This window comes from Schistocerca americana, chromosome 9, assembly GCF_021461395.2.
Source record: "Schistocerca americana isolate TAMUIC-IGC-003095 chromosome 9, iqSchAmer2.1, whole genome shotgun sequence".
In the NCBI taxonomy this organism is placed as follows: Eukaryota; Metazoa; Arthropoda; class Insecta; order Orthoptera; family Acrididae; genus Schistocerca; species Schistocerca americana.
Genome location: NC_060127.1, coordinates 65,582,225 through 65,601,856, shown reverse-complemented (window position 1 = coordinate 65,601,856; position 19,632 = coordinate 65,582,225). Strand labels below are relative to the sequence as shown.

Sequence of the window (19,632 nt, the reverse complement as noted above, 5' to 3'; positions counted from 1 at the left end):
ATTAATGCTGCATAGAATGGCGCACCCTCTCAAAGATACCTGGTGTATCTCAAAGACATCTTGCTGATGCAACAATTCTTTCCACTATGTCCTCTGCAATGAAACAGGTGTTTCATACACAAGGCTCTTAAGATACCACCACAGAAAAAAATTGGCTGTGGACAAGATCAGATGTTTGTGGTGACCATGTGATTGGCCCACTACAATCAATCCAGTGGCTGGGAAAGGTTGCCTGCAGATTTGCCCTCACTTGTCTGCTGAAATGCACGGGGCCTCTGTCATGCTGAAATTGAATGCAGTGATGAATAGGCCTAGGAACATCACTCAGCATGTTGGGCAGTACCTCTCACAGGAATAAGAGATATGTGTGACCCTCAAGTCGGTCCAGGAAAGTGCATGCCCAATTAAACAGTCTCCAATGACGACAGACACTCATTAATAGTAAATTTGTGTTGTGATGCATGCATACTTGTAGCATGTTGTCAACATTCATCACACCCTCGAGCGAGAACACAGGCTCATAGGTGAAGAGGACACTAACTGTGAAGCTTCAGTCTGCAGCAGATTCCTGCAGAAACCACCGCACAAATACCATGTGCTTGTTGCAGTCCTCTGGTTGCAATGTGTGGACACATTGAAAATGAAACAGATGCAATCCTTCGTTGTATGCAATGTGCCATGAAAGATTGGGGGATATCAGTGGTGCAGGAAACACTCGTGTACTTGTTGATGGCATACATTGCACCCTTTCGAAAATGCTTTCTTCCACTGCAACGGTCTGTGTTGTTCGTTGGCAACCAGTATCCAGCTTGTGCATGTGTAATGAGCTGTTTTAACATAAGTGGCAATGCAGGGTAGCGAATAATGTGTAGCATGGCCTCTTTCTATTGGGATATTTCTTACAATAGAGTTGCACAGCTTTTAGTCCATTTCAGTTGATTGTACCATAAATCAAATGCATCTCAGCCATTTTGTGCTATGAGTAGCTAGCCATGTTACTCCCAACGCTTCCACTGCATGAATGCCAATGGTCTCTGTGTGCTCTGCCTGTGTTTGTATACCGATGCCCTCTTGTGACCCTAGCGCCCTCTCATGGCATTTGCGACCCCTGCATCGGTGCCATGAGGGTGAACATGGGCTGGGGCATGCATGTATGCAGTGTGTTATTAATATACATTATACAATGTGTAGATTATGTAGCAAATTTAATCATTTTTAACATTGTTTATGTTCACTGATGTTAAAAAAATAGTGTGTCTCAAAAGAAAGTTTATATTTGAAGTGTCAAAATAAAATAGAGGTTGAAGTCCATCAACAAAATCTTTATTTATTATTGAAATATACAGTTTAAGAATTAACTTCTTGAAAATAACTTCATTTAAATGCAATCCAGCCAACAGTACTCTTTTAAATTATGAACAAACTTTTTCATGAAAGCTCAGCATGTAGACAATGGGATGGCTAGTTGGCTCCACTTCACTATGGATATTTTCTTTCAGTTGGTCCAGAGAAGTCAGATTACTGACATATGCTTTAGATCTAACTGATCCCTATAAGAAAAAATCCATGGGGCTCAAATCTGGACTGCATGGTGGGCAATTTAAGTCACCCCCTCCAGGAGATCAATTCACCACGGAAAATTTCATGAACTCACAGCATAAATTCATTGTACGTGTGTACTGTGGCTCCATTTTGCTGAAATCATTACTTTGGTTATTACCAGGAAAGTTTTGCAATTCTGGCACCAAACAGTCATTTAACATTGTCATATAATGTTCCGAATTCACTGTAACTTCATGACCACTCTCATTCTCAAAAAAGTATTGACCAATTATTCCTCGAGCTGACATCATAGCCTATACAATAATTTCTGGCGTGTGAAGAGGTTTCTCATGCATCTGTCTAAGATTCATGTCATTCCAGTAGCAGCAGTTTTGCTTATTTATTTGAATGTTCAGGTGAAAATGAGCCTTGTCAGAAAACAAGATGACGTTAAATGAAGGAAACTCAGTCACATCATTAATGAACTGCAGCCTATATCTGGCATCCTGAGGCTTTAATTCTTGCACCAATTGGATTTTGTAAGGATTCAGTTTAAGATCTTTTTGCAGAATTCAGTGCAATCATGAACTATGCACATTTAAAGAACTTTCACACTTATGAATGGAGAGGTTATGACTGTTACAGACATAACAATTTACGCTCTCTACAATTTGCTCATTCTTGATGACCTTTGTCATCCAGATTTTGCTTTGGTCAGTTTTAAACTAGACTCTTCAAATGATCTGATACACTTCTGGTTAAGGGGAACACTTTGAGCATAATTTACATTATGCAAGCCATGATCACTGCAACATTTCCCCAGTGCTACATTTTTGTAAAATCCTCGCCAAGCAAACGATGAACATAACCCCCCCCCCCCCCCCCCCTCTCCTACAAATTGTTGTGCATGCACAGAGAGCTCTTCAAGAATATATGTTCCACTTCCTACTTCACCCTCTTAGGAGGCAGACTCTTTTTTGGGAAAAGAAGAAAAAGTAGCCTCAGGGTTCAAGCTATCTCCATACCAAATTTCATTGAAATCCGTTCAGTTTACTTGTGAAAAATGACAGACAGAGTTACTTTCATATTTATTTTTATACATGAACGTATAATGTTTGTTTCAAAACAATCAAACACAAGATGTATTCACAAGGCATCTAACTTGCTTGCTTCCTGCATAAACAAATGAAGTGCAGGGGCCTTTCCTTGGTGGAGATGTGAGAGGGTTTATTTGTGCAGTTGTGAATTTATTCCCACCAGCAGAAAGCTTCAGTTGCCAGTAGTTGGCCTATGAGTGGTAATGTGTAGTGAGCCTTCCTCGGTTTCCAATAAATCGTAAATTGATAGAAAAAGTGAGCAGTGATTAAGCATCAAATCTTGTCAAAACATTGCCAAACTATTTGCAAAATTCAACAGATGTTCAGGAACAGTGCTGTGAACTACTCATGAATAAATAAGTGGTACAACTGCTTCAGAGATGAGTGGACATCAGTGGACAACGAACCGTTTTCAGACAGACCCTAAACAAAATGAAATGACAATGTCACTGAGCAACTGTGACCTTTAAAGAGCATCATATATCTGAATAAGGACTTGTGAACAAGATAGGGGTAAGCATCAGATTGGTACATTCAAATTTGACTAACAGTTTGTGCATGAAGAGTGTGAGAAAAATTTGTAACAAAACTGCTGACAATGGAGCAGACACAACATGATCTAGATATCACACAGGACATACTGGACAATGCAAACAGTAACCCAAATTCCTGAATACTGTGATCACAGATTGTGAGACACTGGTTTGTGGATGGATATATTGTTGGATAAGGTCATGTCAACATGACCTTATCCAACAATATATCCATCCACAAACCAGTGTCTCACAATCTGTGATCACAGTATTCAGGAATTTGGGTTACTGTTTGCATCTTCAACTCTCAACTAACAATGGTGCATCACAAATACTCACTACAAGGACAAACTGTTACTTGGAAATACTACCAGGTGGTCACTCGTCAGCTTCATGTTGTTGTTCAGTGTAAATGGCTGGATCTGTGGGTAGCAAAAACTTGGAAGCTACACCAGAATAACACACCCAGCCATTCTGTGCATCTGATTCAGACTTCCTTTGTGAAACACAACATTCCCACAGTTAGTCATGCTCGCTACTCATCTGGCATTGCTCTGTGTGTCTTTATCTATTTCTCAAGCTGTTTATGCCCCTGAAAGGAACACCATTTGAATTACATAATGACATCACATGGATGTGATGGATTAGCTGGTTACCATTCCAAAAGGTGTCTTCTTAAAGTGTGTCTAACAAAGGTGGAAATGCTGGGTGAAGTGTGTTCATTGTCAAAGAGACTACTTTGAAGAGGATTAAGATTCTGCCCCTCTGTATCAATAAACATATTTCTGCTAACCAAAGGTTTGACATTTTTTTAACATGCCTCTTAATTTAAATTTTCATATAAATTTGACTACTGCATCTTTCAGCTGTTTCCATAGGGCATTATGCTGAAGGGTTTTAAACAGATGAAATAGCATTTTACTGCAATTAGTAACATCTTTCTGAGGAGCACATGACGTATGCCATTAAAAATATTTTTGTTCTGTTCATGAACATTTACACTTGTTCCTTCGCAAATCTAGAGAAAATAGCTGCAACTGTGTTTTCAAAAACACTCTACCAAAATAAGTGATACATTGTGGGTCATTATCAATCGTACTCATGAGGCACACAGATCAGTCATGCTGAACTGCTTTTATTCATGGCTGCAATAGATGCTAGTAAGCAAGTTACATAAACACTTAAGTACATAAGGCTGCATTTGTGTTGTGCTTTGTAACATTTAGCTTTTGCTAGCACTTTAACTATGGCATTATCTGTCACATATAGCCACAGAGAAAGCTTGTTGTGGTGATAAATCTTGCAGAATAGTACAGCAATACAGTCAAAAGTAAAAGGTGAAATCTTCTACATAGCAACAAACACTGCAAATTCTGGTGCCAACCTACACTGTGTGAAAATACAAAGCAAAGCATAAGCTTTCTCCTCAAAAGCTGAAAATATGTTTAATGAGGTCTTACATAATGCATCCTGCAACACTTATATACTCGTACATATGGACACATACAGTTTGTTGCCTACAAATGCATGCAGTCTGTGGACAACTTACCAGGAACAGTGGGACCAAGATCCTTAATATGAGAGGTGACAGAGGCGGAATTGATGGGAGAACTTGGGTGCCGGATTTCTTACAAGGTGACAGAAATTAACGTAAACGGTGTGAAAATAAGAAAAAAATATTATGTCACTAATAAGGACATTAGGAAAGATCTTTTGAACCATATTTGTATTAAGTGTATGTCAAATGCACAGTTTATTTGACATTATTATCATTTATATTACAAGCAATAAATTACAAAGGTTACTGTACAAAAGAGATACTGTTTAAGCGCATTAATTTAGTAATATTTATTTTTGCTGATTTGCTTGACTTATAGGTAATAGTAAATAAAATTAGTTTTGTATGATATGAAAGTTTCCCAGCAAATCAACTGTCCATATTGCTATTAGGCGTCCAGCTGGGTCTAGTCATTTACACTGAGAGCAATAGAAAAAAATTAGTTTTCAACATTCAGACTGATTCAGAGACCAAAGGTAAAAATACCCAAAAACTAACAAATACATGAACCAATCTGTAGAATTGTGTTGTCTTTGTCGACTGCACACAGTGAACTATGTGCCACACACATCACCAAGGCAAAACTTTTAAACAGTGTGCCCCTGTGAGCTTCACTCTCTCCAGAGCTCTCTATCTTCCAACAGGTGGCACCATGGATGCCACCAGAAAATACTTCGACTCACTGTGTACAAATGTAATGCTCCGTGCATCTTTTTAAGACACTGACAACAAGCTCTGCCAGGGAATCTCAGAAGATTCTCAGTGAGAATGTCCAACTAATCTGATAACAGCTAGCAAGTGATTCTACACTGTAACCACTGTCAATGATCTACAGTATTAATGGGAATGGGGAACATTTACTATCAATGATACAGAGGTTATGTACAAATACATCTATCTTGTAAACAGTGTAAATATGAGGGTAGTTTGAAAAGTTTATGGGATAGCCTCTATATGTCAGCAATAGTGTAATAGGGTTCCTGTGTAGTAATAGGTCATCATTTATGAGTAAATATGTGACATGTTAGTGCTCTGGGTAAAAATTTGTGGTGCAGGCATGTCTCCATTGTTGTTTCCTTGTTGTGATTCTTTAAGTCGGAATAAACTGAGATTCAGTGATTACTTACTTTGTATAGAAACATATGAGCCCAAAGGAAATTCACGCTGATTTCCAGAACACTCTGAGGGGCTCAGCTAATTCATATCATATCTTGTCAAGTGTACACATGAGTCAAAATTTGGATGGGACAGCTTAGATGATGATATGCATGGTGATCCTCCATGATGTGCCACTACCTCAGCAATTATTGCAAAAGTGCATAAAATGGTTAGGGAGGATTGCCAACTGAAAGTGTGAGAAACTAGTGAAGCTGTAATGATGTCATATGAATGGGCATATGACATTTTAACAGTGGAATCAGATATAAGAAAATAACTGCTAGATAGGTCTTGTGACTTAAGACAGGGTCAGAAATATATCAGAATGGAAATGTCAGACCCTTTTTAGAACAACCAACAAGATTTCGTGAACCAATTTGTGACCACAGATGACATTTTGGGCCCACTACTATATGCCAGAGACAAACAACAATCAGAGTGAAACTTCGTGGCAGATTAAAACTGTGTGCCAGACCGAGACTGGAACTCGGGATCTTTGCCTTTCGCAGGCAAGTGCTCTACCAACTGAGCTACCCAAGCATGACTCACGCCCTGTCCTCACCATTTTACTTCTGCCAGTACCTCGTCTCCTACCTTCCAAACTTAACAGAAGCTCTCCTGCGAACCTTGCAGAACTAGCACTCCTGAAAGAAAGGATATTGTGGAGACATGGCATAGCCACAGCCTGGGGGATGTTTCCAGAATGAGATTTTCACTCTGCAGCGGAGTGTGTGCTGATATGAAACTTCCTGGCACATTAAAACTGTGTGCCAGAAAGTTGGTACAGCACTTGCGCGTGAAAGGCAAAGGTCTCGAGTTCAAGCCTCAATCTAGCACACAGTTTTAATCTGCCAGGAAGTTCCATATCAGCGCACACTCCGCTGCAGAGTGAAAATCTCATTCTGGAAACAATCAGAGTAGTGAAAATAGGGTGATTCAACATTCAGCAAAGGCAATACAGTCAGCAAGAAAGGTCACAGCATTAGTTCCTAGGATGCAAAAGGGATTCTGCTGATAGATTATCTTCCCACTGGTCAAAGAATTATAGGACAATACCACACTAACCTCCTGGTGGAAATATGTGAAAGGTACATGAAAGGACTGGTTTGGCAAGGAAGAAGTTGTCTTTCATCAAGACAATGTGTGCCCTCACACAAGTTTCATTGCCATGGCAAAAATTTGTGATCTAAGATACCGACTGATGCAATATTCATCTGATTCACAAAATTTGGCTCCATAAGACTTCCATCTCTTCCCTAAGCTTAAAATTTTTCTCAGTGGATGGAGCTTCTCTTCAAGCTAAAAACTGACAGCCAAAGTTGATTTTGCAAGCCTGGAGGAATCTAACTTTTGAGATGGGATTGAGACATCAGACACTGCTAGACCCAGTGCATTAGCGCAAAGGGATACTGCATTGAAAAATAAAAAGTTTCAGAGAGGTACGTCACTTCTTTCTATTCTATTCTGAGAACTTTTCAAACTACCGTCATAAATACGCTCATGTCTTAACCACCTAATAAATGTTGAAGTGTGTGTGCCACTTCGTACCAGTACGGACACAACATTATCAGCCACAAACATGAGGAAACACTATATAATATTTGTCCACACAACCTAGAGGTCAGCAAATCATTTGCTCAATGGGAAGCCACCAACCCTAAATGAACTGCCATACCAACAGAAAGTGTGTGCTACACAACCAGAGCAGAGTTAATAATTTGAGATCCAAGTGTGACACTTCTTTAACTTCTAGGCTTCTGCCTCTCTCTTTCTCAAACACACACACACACACACACACACACACACACACACACTGTTATATATTTTTTCAACAGAAAATGCCATATATGCTTTCACCAATCAAATTTTGAATGATCTGAATAACCGAACACCACCCACTGGGATTTTTTGTGATCTCTCAAAGGCTTTTGATTGTGTAAACCATGAAATTCTGATAGACAAGCTCAAGTATTGTGGCATGAGTGGGACAGTGCACAAATGGTTTAATTTGTACCTAACTGGAAGAGTGCAGAAAGTTGAAATAAGCAGTTCTCATAATATGCAAAGATCAGCACATTCCTCAAACTGGGGAACTATCAAGAATGGGGTTCCACAAGGGTCAGTCTTGGGTCCTTTGTTGTTCTTAATATACACTCCTGGAAATGGAAAAAAGAACACATTGACACCGGTGTGTCAGACCCACCATACTTGCTCCGGTCACTGTGAGAGGGCTGTACAAGCAATGATCACACGCACGGCACAGCGGACACACCAGGAACCGCGGTGTTGGCCGTCGAATGGCGCTAGCTGCGCAGCATTTGTGCACCGCCGCCGTCAGTGTCACCCAATTTGCCGTGGCATACGGAGCTCCATCGCAGTTTTTTTACACTGGTAGCATGCCGCGACAGCGTGGACGTGAACCGTATGTGCAGTTGACGGACTTTGAGCGAGGGCGCATAGTGGGCATGCGGGAGGCCAGGTGGACGTACCGCCGAATTGCTCAACACGTGGGGCGTGAGGTCTCCACAGTACATCGATGTTGTCGCCAGTGGTCGGCGGAAGGTGCACGTGCCCGTCGACCTGGGACCGGACCACAGCGACGCACGGATGCACGCCAAGACCGTAGGATCCTACGCAGTGCCGTAGGAGACCGCACCACCACTTCCCAGCAAATTAGGGACACTGTTGCTCCTGGGGCATCGGCGAGGACCATTCGCAACCGTCTCCATGAAGCTGGAGCTGGGCTACGGTCCCGCACACCGTTAGGCCGTCTTCCGCTCACGCCCCAACATCTTGCAGCCCGCCTCCAGTGGTGTCGCGACAGGCGTGAATGGAGGGACGAATGGAGACGTGTCGTCTTCAGCGATGAGAGTCGCTTCTGCCTTGGTGCCAATGATGGTCGTATGCGTGTTTGGCGCCGTGCAGGTGAGCACCACAATCAGGACTGCATACGACTGAGGCACACAGGGCCAACACCCGGCGTCATGGTGTGGGGAGCAATCTCCTACACTGGCCGTACACCACTGGTGATCGTCGAGGGGACACTGAATAGTGCACGGTACATCCAAACCGTCATCTAACCCATCGTTCTACCATTCCTAGACCGGCAAGGGAACTTGCTGTTCCAACAGGACAATGCACGTCCGCATGTATCCCGTGCCACCCAACGTGCTCTAGAAGGTGTAAGTCAACTACCCTGGCCAGCAAGATCTCCGGATCTGTCCCCCATTGAGCATGTTTGGGACTGGATGAAGCGTCGTCTCACGCGGTCTGCACGTCCAGCACGAACGCTGGTCCAACTGAGGCGCCAGGTGGAAATGGCATGGCAAGCCATTCCACAGAACTACATCCAGCATCTCTACGATCGTCTCCATGGGAGAATAGCAGCCTGCATTGCTGCGAAAGGTGGATATACACTGTACTAGTGCCGACATTGTGCATGCTCTGTTGCCTGTGTCTATGTGCCTGTGGTTCTGTCAGTGTGATCATGTGATGTATCTGACCCCAGGAATGTGTCAATAAAGTTTCCCCTTCCTGGGACAATGAATTCACGGTGTTCTTATTTCAATTTCCAGGAGTGTATATTGATGACTTGCCATTCTATATTCATGAAGAGGCAAAGTTAGTTCTCTTTGCGGATGATACAAGTATAGTAAACACACCTGACAAACAAGAATTAACTGATGAAATTGTCAATAATGTCTTTCAGAAAATTACTAAGTGGTTCCTTGTAAACAGACTCTCACTGAATTTTGATAAGACACAGTACATACAGTTCCGTACAGTAAATGGTATGACACCATTAATAAATATAGACCTTAATCAGAAGCATATAGCTAAGGTAGAATATTCAAAATTTTAGGTGTGTCCATTGATGAGAGATTAAATTGGAAGAAACACATTGATGATCTGCTGAAACGTTTGAGTTCAGCTACTTATGCAATAAAGGTCATTGCAAATTTTGGTGATAAACATCTTAGTAAATTAGCTTACTACACCTATTTTCACTCACTGCTTGCATATGGCATCATATTTTGGGGTAATTCATCACTGAGGAATAAAGTATTTATTGCACAAAAGCGTGTAATCAGAATAATAGCTGGAGTCCACCCAAGATCATCCTGCAGACATTTATTTAAGGATCTAGGGATATTCACAGTAGCTTCTCAGTATATATACTCTCTTATGAAATTTGTTATTAACAACCAAACCCAATTCAAAAGTAATAGCAGTGTGCATAACTACAATACTAGGAGAAAGGATGATCTTCACTATTCAAGATAAAATCTAACTTTGGCACAGAAGGGGGTGAATTATACTGCCACTAAAGTCTTTGGTCACTTATCAAATAGTATCAAAAGTCTGACAGATAACCAATAAGTATTTAAGAAGAAATTAAAAGAATTTCTGAATGACAACTCCTTCTACTCCATAGAGGAATTTTTAGATATAAATTAAGAAAAAAAGAAAAAAACCAAACAAAAAAATTATTTAAAAAATTTAAAAAAATAAATAAATAAAAAAGTTGTTATATTAACTTAATTATGTTGTCAAATTAACTTAATTATGTCATGTATTGGAAAATTTGACTCGTTCCACATCGTTACGAAATATCATATCCATGATCCATGGAACTAGTATTAATCTAATCTAATCTAATCTAATCTAACAATCTTACATTTCAAAATTGCAAAGGAATAGTCGATGACCCTTCTGACCTAATTTTCTTTTGTCATCATCATATCTACCTGCAGAATGGAATATTTTACTGTTGTTGCCAGTGGTGCAGTTATCACCACCACCAACTACCTCTAGGTTTGCATCTACATCCAGACACCAGTAACCACCTCAAGGAGAATGGCAGAGGATACTTCTGGTACCACTGTCATTGTTCCCTACCATGTTCCACTCACAAATGGTGCTTGGGAAGTGCTGTTAGTAACTGCCTCTATGAGCTCCAATTTCTTTCATCTTCCAGTTGTGGTCATTTAATGAAACATACGTGGGAGGAAGTAATATGTTGTCTGATTTCTCAGAAAGTATCCTATTGAAATTTTAACTATATAGTTCACCTTGACACACACAGGCTTCAGCTCTTGCATCAACTGCTGATCTTCTGCAGGTCTTTGCTATTTGCTATTTTTCTAGCAATGCAGTTTTACTACAGACAAAACACAATCTGTGAATGGCATCAGGGAGCTCCTGAAATTACATAGTGCTGCAGAGTCAGAAAAAGAAGATCCGCGATACCTGGCAGTGCTATTGCCAGCTTTCAAATGAAAACTGCAAACAGCTCCAGGTGAAAACAATGGTCATCTATAGAACTGTGGCAACACTGAGGCATCATCACAGAGGCACAGACAAAATCACATTGCACAATTAGTCAAATGAGATGTGCAAAGCAGTCATGCTGAGACCACTGACTGAAACTGTTGAGGAGCTTCTTTCACTGACTGTACTACAGGCAATTTATTTACCATCTGTTTAACAGTGTGTTGATCCAAATTTGGAATAAATACAGCAGCGAGTGTGTGTGGCACAGATTCAGCAAGTCCTCGGAACGTTTCCTGAAGTGTATGTTATCAGATATTTATGCAAAGGTCACACAATTCTGACAAGTTAGGGATCAGCTGTTTATGGCCTTCAAGTCAGTGCCCAATAGGATCCCAGATGCGTTTCTTCACATTTAAATCAGGTGAATTTGATGGCAGAGACATTGTCTCGAGTTCACTGTCGTACTCCTCAAACTACTGTCACACAATTCTGACCTTGTGACATGAACAGTTAAGCTGTCAGAAGACACCATTGCAGTCAGGGAAGATACCGAGTGTGAAGGTATCCAAGTGGGCCACAATAATGGTCACACAGTTCACAACTGTCACAGTACCTTTGATTACTGTGATGGGTCCCATGGATGCCCAGATGGATGTCTTCCGCCGCATATTACTGCCCCATCGGCCTACTTCTGTGACACTGTGCACATTTCGAGCAAAGGCTCTTCATTTATATGATAGAGTATACAGACCAGACACATGTCAGTTTATCAACTGTCCATTTTCTACAATCCTGTATCCACTGCAGTTGTAATCTACGATGTAATAGGGATTAACACAGGAATATTTACGAGACATCTGCTGTCAAGCCTAATGTTTGACAACATGCACTGAACAACAGTGTGCTCTGAAGCACTTGCAACTGCACCGGAATTGTACACTATTATCAGGTCTGCCTATCCCACTTCACAGAGCCGACAAGCCTCTGACTTCCAAATTCTCCCACGATGCAAGGACACCCAACACCTTGGCTTCCACTTGTGTTTTCAGCATCCTTCAGCCATTTTCCTTTAATATTCACAACAGTAGCACACAAAGAGCCAACTAGCTTTCTCGTTTCTGAAATGCTTGTTCGCAAGTACCAAGCCATAACAAACTGCCCTCTGTCAGAGCCACTTCTGTCAATCAGTTTCCTCATTTGCGACATGTATCATCACTAGAATATTTTCCTGTTCATCTCAGCTGCACTGATATTCTTCCCTTACCACATCCCATGCCCCTGTGCTACTGAGTGGCATTCGATCTCGTGCAGCGGAGTAGTCATAATGTTTCAGTGCCTCAGTATACTTTGTAAACAATAACAACCCTATAACAGTCCCTCTGGGTACTCACAAAGTTACTTTTAAACTTTTTGATTTCTTCTCATTGTGTGCAACATGTGAAGTCTGTTCAGTTATCAGACTGCACTTGTTAACCAAAAACATCTTGGTTAACTTTCCCTGTCAGTTTGTGGTAGAAACAAAAAATTTACAACAATACATCTATTGTATTTGTCACAAAAGTAACTGACTGTTGCAACAATGACAGGAATCCACAAATGAGAATGAGAATGCTGCATTAGCACAGTAGCATCATCAGTCTTCTGGCTGGTTTGATGTGGCTTGTCATGAATACCTCTCCCATGCCAAGCTCTTCATCTCATAGTAGCACTTGCAACCTACATCCTCAATTATTTGCTGGATGTATTCTAAACTCTGTTTCCCCCTAAAGTTTTTATTCACTATAGCTCCCTCTAGTACCATGAAAATCATTCCACGATGTCTTAAAAGTTGTCCTACCATCCTGTCCCTTCTTCTTGTCAATGTCTTCCATATACTCCTTTCCACATCGATTCTCTGCAGAACATCCTCATTTCCTATTAGTGCACTTAATTTCCAACATTCTTCTGTAAAACCACATCTCAAATGCTTCAATTCTTTTCTGTTCCGGTTTTACCACAGTCCATTTTTGGCTACCATACAGTGCTGTATTCCAAATGTACATTCTCAGAAATGTCTTCAACAAATTAAGGCCTATGTTTGATGCTAGTAGATTTCTCTTGGCCAAGAAAGCCCTTTTTGACAGTTCTAATCTGCTTTTTATGTCCTCCTTACTCCGCCCATCATGGGTTATTTTGCTGCCTAGGTAGCAGAATTCCCTTAACTTCATCTGCCTCAAGATCCTTAGTCCTGATGTTAAGTTTCTAGTTGTTCTCATTTCTGCTACTTCTCATTACTTTCATCTTTCTTTGATTTACTCTTAGTCCATTCTCTGTACTCATTAGACTTTTCATTACATCCAAAACACCCTGTAATTCTTCTTCACTTTCACTGAGGATAAGAATGTCGGCAGCGAATCTTATTATTGATATTCTTTTACCTAGAATTTTAATTCCACTCTTGAACCTTTTTTTATTTCCATCATTGTTTCTTTGATCTATAGCCTGAACAATTTGGGTGAAAGACTACATCCCTATCTTACACCCTTCTAAATCTGCGTGCTTCAATCTTGGTCTTGCACTTTTATTGTTTCTGCACTTTTATTGTTCCCACCTGGCTCTGGTGTATATTGTATTTTACCCATTTTTCCCTATAGCTTACCCCTATTTTTCTCAGAATTTCAAACATTGTGCACCATTTAACACGTCGAATCCTTTTTTCAGGTTGACAAATCCTATGAATGATTTTTGATTTTCTTTAGTCTTGCTTCAATTATCGATAACAATGTCAGAACTGCCTCTCTGGTGCCTTTACCTTTCCTAAAGCCAAACTGATTGCCATCTAACACATCCTCAATTTTCTTTTCCATTCTTCTGTACATTATTCTTGTCAGCAATTTGGATGCATGGGCTGTTAAGCTGATTGTGTGATAATTCCTGCACTTGTCAGATCTTGCAATCTTGGGAAAATGCATGGATGATGTTTTTCCGAAAGTCAGTTGGTGTATCACAAGACTCCTATAATTTACAAACCAACATGAACAGTCATTTTTGTTGCCACTTCCCCTAATGATTTTAGAAATTCTGATGGAATGTTATCTATCTCTTACACATTATTAGATCTTAAGTCTGCCGAAGTTCCTAGAAATTCTGATTCTAATACTAGATCCCCTATCTCTTCTATATCGACCCTGGTCTCTTCTTCTATCATGAGATCAGACAAGTCTTGCTCCTCATAGAGGCCTTTAGTGTGCTCTTTCCATTTATCTGCACTCTCCCCTGCATTTAACAGTGGAATTCCTGTTGATTACCACCCTTGCCTTTAATTTCACCAAAGGTTGTTTAGACTTTCCTATATGCTGAGTCAGTCCTCCCGACAATCATTTCTTTTTCGACTTCTTCACATGTTTCATTGAGCCACTTTGTCTTAGCTTCCCTGTATTTCCTATTTATTTCATTCCTAGGTGACTTGTATTTCTGTATTCCTGAACTGCCATGAACATTTCTGTACTTCCCCCTTTCATCTATCAGCTGAAGTATTTTTTTATATTACCAAAGGTTTCTACCTAGTTACCTTCTTTGTACCTACGTTTTCCTTTACAGTTTCTGTGATTGCCCTTTTTAGAGATGTCCATTTCTCTTCAACTGAACTGCCTACTGAGCTATCCCTTATCACAGTATCTATAGCTTCAGACAATAGCAAGTGCATCTCTTCATGCCTTAATATTTCTATATCCCACTCCTTTGTGCATTTATTCTTCCTAACTAATCTCTTATGCTTCAGCCTACTCTTAATCAATACTAAATTGTGCTGCTCCTGGATATGCCTTAACAATCCAATATCTTATTTTGGAATCTCTGCCTGACCATGTTGTCATCTATCTGAAATCTTCTCATATCTCCTGGCCTTTTCCAAGTGTACCTCTTCTTCTTGTGATTCTTGACCAGAGTAATCACTACTGCTTGATGAAATTTATGGTAGAACTAAATCAGTATTTTTCCTCTCTCATTCCTCCTCCTCTCTCATTCCTCCCATAACCTTTTCCTTCTACTCCTTTCCCTACAGCTGCATTACAATTCCCCATGATTATCTCCCTTTACATGTTGATTACCCATTCAACATCCTCATATACTTTTTCTATCTCTTCACATTTGGCTTGTGACATCAACATATATAACTGAAGTATTGTTGTTGGTTTAATATTGTTGTCTATTTTGATGAGAACAACCATGTCAGTGAAGTGTAAGTCACTCAGTGCCTTAACTTCCTATTCATAACAAATCCTACTCCCATTATACCATTTTCCGCAAAAGTCCCTGATTTATTGTACCATTACACTTTTCAATGATCCTCATCATTGCCCTATACCCATCTGAGCAGAAGTCATTGCCTTCATTCCATTTCACTTCAGTGCCCCCCACAATATCTAGGTTCAATCTTAACATTTCCCTTTTCAGATTTTCTAGCGTCCCCACCACATTCAAACCTATGGCATTCCACATCCTGACTCATGGACATTATTGTTTCAATGGTTATTCAACCTGTTTCTGATTATCAGCTCACCTGTCACAGCCTCCTGGAGATATAAATGGGTGAATAGTCTGGAATCTTTGGCCAATGGAAATATCATCATGACACTTTTCCAATTACAGGCCACATGTCCTGTGGATACACAGTATGTGCCTCTACCACAGTGGTTTCCACTGCCATCTCCATCCTCAGGGCACTGATCACTCCTGATTCTTCCACCTTTAAGGGCAGTTTCCCATCCCAAGGGCAAGAGAGTGCCCTGAACCTCTGTCCACTCCTCAACCCTCTTTGACAAGGCCGTTGGCTGAATGACGTTTACTTCTATGCCAGAAGTCTGCAGCCACCATTACTGATGATTTTTATTCAAAATTTAAGCATTAGCAGAGTTTGAACCCAGGATGATGATGATGTTTGGTTTGTGGAGTGCTCAACTGTGTGGTTGAAGCTAGGAGCAAGGGAGTTTTGATTAGTAATCAAAGATGCTATCCCTAGACCATGGGTGGTTACTTTTATACAATCATTACACTTTAAACCATTCCTTATGCATATTCCCAACAATTTAATTGATGTGACTGTTTCCAGTGGTTGTTCAAAAATCACATAAGCAAACATTGATGGGTTTTGCAGCTATTAATTTAAAAACAAAAAAAATGCTGCGCACTGCTATTTTATGTATGTACTCTTCACTGCATGTGATTTGTTCACTGTTCTTCCATACAAAGACATTTGCTTTACCCCAAAAGAGAAAACATAAGCTGTTTTTCACTTGGCCTGCTGCAGTACAAATACATAATTTTTCATCTGGAGGCAATGATGACGATCATCGAAAAGTGTAATGGTACAATAAATCAGGGACTGGCACAGAAATCTGTTTCGTTTACATACAACATACTACTTCCTCCCACATACACCTCGCAAAATGACTGGGATGAGAAAATCAGAGCTGGCCAGGGTGGCCGAGCGGTTCTAGGTGCTACAGTCTGGACCTGTGTGACCACCACGGTCGCAGGTTCGAATCCTGCTTCGGGCATGGATGTGTGTGATGTCCTTAGGTTAGTTAGGTTTGATAAGTTCTAAGTTCTAGGGGACTGATGACCTCAGAAGTTGAGTCCCATAGTGCTCAGAGCCATTTGAACCAATTTTTTGAGAAAATCAGAAACATTATGGGTAATCTAAATGCTTACCAGCACTCATTCTTACTGCATACCATTACTGGATTGAACGCTAGAGGAGGAAAATGATAGTGGTAGTGGAAGCCCTCTCTATCACACACACCATGAGGTGAAATGTCCAACTCTCAGAGATGGGTCTGAATGCATCCCAAACAAAGCAAGGGAAATGGAAACTTTAAATACTTACTGGTAGCTGTAAATCCTATGCATGGGAATTTCTGCAATGTAAATGCAGCCATTCCAGTCATGCTTTCTGACTATAGAGGGTATTTCTCATTACATTCATTTTTCTGTCACTTTAGTAGGCAATCTCATCAGTTTTATAATACGTGCATATTTTCATTCTAAATTGTAGGTAAGTTAATCTCGAGGAAGGTGCAGATATAGCACTTTGGCTGATGTTACATTTGAGCTCTGACAGGTGTTCAGGCATAGCTTATGAGACAAGTTTAGCGTGCCACATGTAGCTTGCATAGATTTTGAGCTGAGATTTAAGTGCTTACAGCTCGTAGCAGAATGATAAAGCCAAGAGTATAGCAAGAACAAAAAGCTACAAAACACGCTCGTATGTGTAAGCAGTTTTGAACTTTGAAAAATATGTTAAAAGTATAATTACATTTGTGTGATAGCCCTGAAAGTTCAACAACAGATTAAATTAATTTCAATTTCACTGAAATAAATATCATTAAGATACAACTGGAACATATATGACAAATTCATATTTTAGTCCCTTATTTTGGTGTGTACAGAGTCCTTTGGGGAGACTGCTGCACAAACACATTTTAGCTGTTAATCAGAAAAAGTTCCAATGAAGAGGAAGCTAAGTGCCAAGAGTAATTAATCCCTTGCTCAGATACACTATCTAGTAACACAGCACTCAACGGTATCTGGAATTGTTTAGTGATGATCCCAGTACAAAACGCTATCATCCACTGTCAATGATTCTACAGTTCTGAAAACAAGAGGCACCAGATGGTATAAGTTAATCGGAAAGCACTAAATTTCTGTGGAGATTGGTGTGGTAGATATAAGGAATTACTGATAATGCAGAAAAGAAATTATAACTGCAGATGAAAGACTACTCAATGTGTAATACAAGTTAGACCTAATGTTACAATAGCTGCATGTGATTGTGCAGAAATTTATTCTTCCATTTTTTAAAGTTTCATTTAGAAATATTTCACTAACAAAATTTACAAAGGTACAATGCAAAATAAACCATATTTTTAAAAATATATAAATAAATAAATATAAATGTCAGTATTTTTGTATTGTTCAGGTTAAAAGGTGTGTTCATAAAGAAAGGAAGGAGAGACAAAGCAACAATCAGAGTAGGAAAAGTCATAATTGGATAAAACAGTAGCAATGGACATTGAAGTTCTCCTTCTTTGAGTGCCTTTTAATAACATACAAATAAATATTGTTATATAAAGGTTCCCTGATTAGTAGATTCAGTAACTGCTGATTCTCTTTAAAATCTTTTATTGTTATCAACACAGAAATGAAACTCACAAATGAAAAAACAGAGAGATAAACAAAAAGAAATCCCAAATCAACTGTTGATAGCAAATGTATATATAAACCAAACTTAACAAAAACATCAGCTTTGAAAATAAGATACGATAAGCTTTGAACATGAGACACAGTCAGTAACAGTTTTTTGAAACTTCATCCACTGCTCGCAGCAGGCCTGCAATGTCGATTTACCCCCAAGCTGGCACCTTACTTAATGCCTCTAGTGACTCTGTCCGTCACCCTCGAGATGAAAAAAGCTTCAGTTCAAAATGGTAATGGTCTTTTTAATAAAATTACAAGGATCTGGTGTGGCTAGCCAGTACTTACTTTCAGGAACTCCATTACTGCCAATAGACACATTAAAAATAGAAACAAACATATTCCATGTTTCCAGAACTGACAGTTCCTCATCATGGAGAAAAGAGGGACGAGGTTGAGAACAAGAGGTCAGTCACTATGACTTTTGTACTATTACTGTGCCTGTCAGCAGTACTAAAACTTCATCCCCTGAAATAGCAAATGGCCAAATGTTTTGCCTCCTCCTAAGTTTACAGCTTCCACAAGTAGTCTTTTTATGTGTGCGTCTGCTATTGTATTATGTTAATTATCTTTTTTTCTCTTTCTGTGCACTAATTTCATTTCTTCTCAGTATTTTCCTTGCACTCAATTCCTTCCAAGCCTGCACTGGGTCCCAGACCTTTTGCCCCAGCCCTCTCTCACAAAAATCAGGCATTCATCCTTTTTTAGGTAAACCTGGAAGACTGAGCAGGGAAACTGAAGGGAAGAGGATGTCAGCTAAAGAATTTTTGGTGGGTAACTGAACAAAATTGTCCACAAAGATTAAAGAAATCTAAACTAAATATTTTTATCTCTAACGTTTTTGTTACATTGCACTAGTTCAATGATGTCACTGAAGCAGTGTGGTCGCCAGTGACAAGTTGAACAGTGCTATAGGAAAGAGAGAGATTTTGTATGATAGCGTACATGCACAAGAAATATCTTTTTATGAAACTTTGTTACTCTTTTAAATTTAATTAGAGATGTTTCTCAGCATCTAAGCAAAAATGTTGTGATTTGCAAACCAAAGACCAAAAACAATCTTTTTGCATGAAAAGTAGTGGAAAAGGATGGATCAGCTGCCTTTGGTTTACTATCTGCAACATTTAAAATAGTTGGTAGCTAGTTCCAAGTACTTTCACATCTCATACTAGTATGCTTTGAGTACCTTAAAATATTTCTGCATTTGGTGATGACCCACATAAGTCACAATTTTCAC

The 19,632-nt window shown here is 39.8% G+C and overlaps 1 protein-coding gene across 1 annotated transcript in view; it reads right to left on the bottom strand.

Moving 5' to 3' along the window:
- The window catches only part of LOC124550940 (uncharacterized protein CG43867), a 396,962-nt gene that overhangs the window by 66,369 nt on the left and 310,961 nt on the right, over positions 1-19,632 (bottom strand). The window lies entirely within an intron of this gene.